This window comes from Salvelinus sp. IW2-2015, unplaced genomic scaffold (genome assembly GCF_002910315.2).
Source record: "Salvelinus sp. IW2-2015 unplaced genomic scaffold, ASM291031v2 Un_scaffold2978, whole genome shotgun sequence".
Lineage (NCBI taxonomy): Eukaryota > Metazoa > Chordata > Actinopteri > Salmoniformes > Salmonidae > Salvelinus > Salvelinus sp. IW2-2015.
In genome coordinates this window covers 100,164-103,746 of record NW_019944273.1, presented here as the reverse complement: position 1 = coordinate 103,746, position 3,583 = coordinate 100,164, and the positions used below count along the sequence as shown (strand labels likewise).

At 46.0% G+C, this 3,583-nt stretch overlaps 1 long non-coding RNA gene across 1 annotated transcript in view; it reads right to left on the bottom strand.

The window, feature by feature from the left end:
• Window positions 1-1,245, bottom strand: part of LOC139025625 (uncharacterized) — a 7,046-nt gene extending 5,801 nt beyond the window's left edge. Inside the window, exon 1 of the long non-coding RNA XR_011477225.1 lies at window positions 907-1,245. This is a non-coding gene — a long non-coding RNA (uncharacterized lncRNA). The remainder of the gene's footprint in view (window positions 1-906) is intronic.
• Between the last annotated feature and the right edge of the window lie 2,338 nt (window positions 1,246-3,583).

Below are 3,583 nucleotides of genomic sequence, written 5' to 3'. Positions count from 1 at the left end.
GTGTATTCATCTATGAGATCTCTTGTCAGGATATGAGGAGGTGGTGTATTGTTCTCTATGAGTCTCCTGTCAGGATATGAGAGGTGGTGTATTCTCTATGAGATCTCTTGTCAGGATATGAGAGGTGGTGTATTCTCTATGAGATCTCTTGTCAGGATATGAGGGTGGTGTTTCTCTATGAGATCTCTTGTCAGGATATGAGAGGTGTGTATTGTCCTCTATGAGATCTCCTGTCAGGATATTGAGAGGTGGTGTATTCTCTATGAGATCTCTGTCAGGATATGAGAGGTGGTGTATTCTCTATGAGATCTCTTGTCAGGATATGAGAGGTGGTGTATTCTCTATGAGATCTCTTGTCAGGATATGAGAGGTGGTGTATTGTCTCTCTATGAGATCTCCTGTCAGGATATGAGAGGTGGTGTATTCTCTATGAGATCTCTTGTCAGGATATGAGAGGTGGTGTATTCTCTATGAGATCTCTTGTCAGGATATTGAGAGGTGGTGTGTTCTCTATGAGATCTCTTGTCAGGATATGAGAGGTGTGTATTGTCTCTATGGATGTCTTGTCAGAATAGAGGTGGTGTATTGTCTCTCTATGAGCTCTTTGTCAGGATATGAGAGGTGGTGTTTGTCTCTATGAGATGTCTAGTCAGGATATGAGAGGTGTGTAATGTCTCTCTATGAGATCTCTTGTCAGGATATGAGAGGTGGTGTAATGTCCTCTCTTCAGGTGTCTGTGGGTTTAAAAGGGGAGTCAAAAGGTACCCATGACAGGCATATCCATGGTCACCTAGTAGGGGGCCTTCATATGCCCCCCTTTCCAGCTTGCACACGGACGACTATTCTCAAAGATTCTGCTGTCATGGGTGGATCCTGGCCATCTAGTTAGGTAGTTAGTGAGCTGACCTTTGACATCACAGACAGGCTGCACGTTGATGGCAGTAGGATGTTGTGAGCTGACCTTTGACATCACAGACAGGCTGCACGTTGATGGAGCAGTAGGATGTTGGTGAGCTGACCTTTGACATCACAGACAGGCTGCACGTTGAGGGAGCAGTAGGATGTTAGTGAGCTGACCTTTGACATCACAGACGTTGATGCGTTGATGGAGCAGTAACCGTTCCGATTACAGAATAGTTCTCCAATCTCACCACCAGGGTTGGGAATAGGAATGTGTGAACAGGTCCCGTGTGGCTCAGTTGGTAGAGCATGGCGCTTGCAACGCCAGGTTGTGGGTTCATTCCCCACGGGGGACCAGAATGAATAATGTATGAACTTTCCAAGGGGGACCAGAATGAATATGTATGAACTTTCCAATTTGTAAGTCGCTCTGGATAAGAGCGTCTGCTAAATGACTTAAATGTAAATGTAAATGTAAACAGTCTATTGCCCCTAGTACACCTGGGAATCTAGCTCTCCTGTAAAATCCAGCTGCTGTTTCCTCTGTAGGACTGAACCTGAGGTACTGATTCTTCAGACYGGCAATATCACTGGACACTCTGACTACAGTCCAGCAGACGGTTGACTTGTGGAGTCCAGAAAGGTCCCCATCCGTCATCTGGAAACATCCAGTCACATAGACGTAGGGTCACCAGGAGCTGCAGTAGTGGGGGAGGTACATCCTCGTTACCGTCGTTCCCGCGCTTGGTCCAACCTTTCTTTCCAGTTGCATTAACAGAGTCCTTGGAGAAGCGGCATCTCCTTGAAAACTCATCATTATCATAAAACTCAACAGGATACAACCCGTCTCTTAATGTGAGGAACTCTGTTGTTCTGGTTTCTCCACAGTAGCATGTCATTTTATCAGTTCATCCACATCAAGTGGCAGTTCTGCAATCTAAATTTATATTCAAGCTTAAAATTACTCTAGGTATAAAGTGAAAACTAAAACTTAGATTAGAGGAAGGATTCATTTTAACTTAGGATTCATTTACAAATAGGTTTAAAGTTTGTTGCAACAAGATKAATAGATAAACTGGGTTAAATGAAGGCTTAAGAGTTCCTCCATGTTGGTGCAGCCCACCCTGTATGTTGGGTTTTCATTTTAGCAGATCCCTGTATTTGGCATGGCAATAAGTGAAAGGTAGTTGCATGACAGCAACAACAAACTGACCCTCAGGTTAGCTGTATTAGAGGTGATAACACTCAGGTTAGCTGTATTAGAGGTGATAACACTCAGGTTAGCTGTATTAGAGGTGATAACACTCAGGGATGAGTCAGACTAACTTTTGCAACACACTGAACGTCCCATTCTTCTAACCAGTCATATCTTGGTGGTCAGATTAACTGAACAGTCCATTCTCTAACCAGTCTCTCCTCCTGGTGGTCAGATTAACTGAACAGTCCCATTCTCTAACCAGTCATCTCTCCTGGTGGTCAGATTAACTGAACAGTCCCATTCTCTAATCAGTCATCTCCTGGTGGTCAGATTAACTGAACAGTCCCATTCTCTAACCAGTCATCTCCTGGTGGTCAGATTAACTGAACAGTCCCATTCTCTAACAGTCATCTCTCCTGGTGGTCAGATTAACTGAACAGTCCCATTCTTAACCAGTCATCTCCTGGTGGTCAGATTAACTGAACAGTCAATCTCTAACCAGTCATTTCCTGGTGGTCAGTTAACTGAACAGTCCCATTCTAACCAGTCACTCTCCTGGTGGTCAGATTAACTGAACAGTCCCATTCTCTAACCAGTCATCTCCTGGTGGTCAGATTAACTGAACAGTCCCATTCTCTAACCAGTCATCTCCTGGTGGTCAGATTAACTGAACAGTCCCATTCTCTAACCAGTCATCTCCTGGTGGTCAGATTAACTGAACAGTCCATTCTCTAACCAGTCATCTCCTGGTGGTCAGATTAACTGAACAGTCCCATTCTCTAACCAGTCATTCCTGGTGGTCAGATTAACTGAACAGTCCATTCTCTAACCAGTCATCTCCTCCTGGTGGTCAGATTAATCAATAAATGTATATTCAAAGTGGTCTGTATAAATGCAGCCCCTGAGTCTTTGTTTAAATCAGATTTTACTGAAAAGTCTTACTTTCTCACGTGTTCCTCCTCCAGGTGCGTTATCGTGTGCTGGACTCCAGGCCTGGTTCTCATCCTCCTCGATGTGTTCTGTGCCAACTGTAACGTCCTGGACTTTGAGAAGTTCTTCCTGCTTCTGGCTGAGTTCAACTCTGCTATGAACCCATCATCTACAGCTACCGGGACAAGGAGATGAGCGCCACCTTAAGCAGATCCTGTGCTGCCAGCGCCAGGAGAATGTTAACGGGACGGCAGCCGAGGGCTCCGACCGCTCAGCCTCCTCTATCAATACACTCTGTGATGGGTGGAGGGAAAAAAACAATGATCACTCAGTGGTCTGAGGAGAGGGGCTGGAGACAGGAGGAGAGGAGAGGGACTGGAGACAATAGGAGAGGGACTGGGGTGGAGCAAGAGGAAGGGGCTGGAGACAGGATGAGAGGTACTGGAGCTGGAGACAGAGGTGAGGAGAGGGACTGGGGCTGGAGACAGGAGGAGAGGTGTGGGAGAGGGACTGGGGCTGGAGACAGGAGGAGAGGGGAGGGATGCGCTGGTGCGA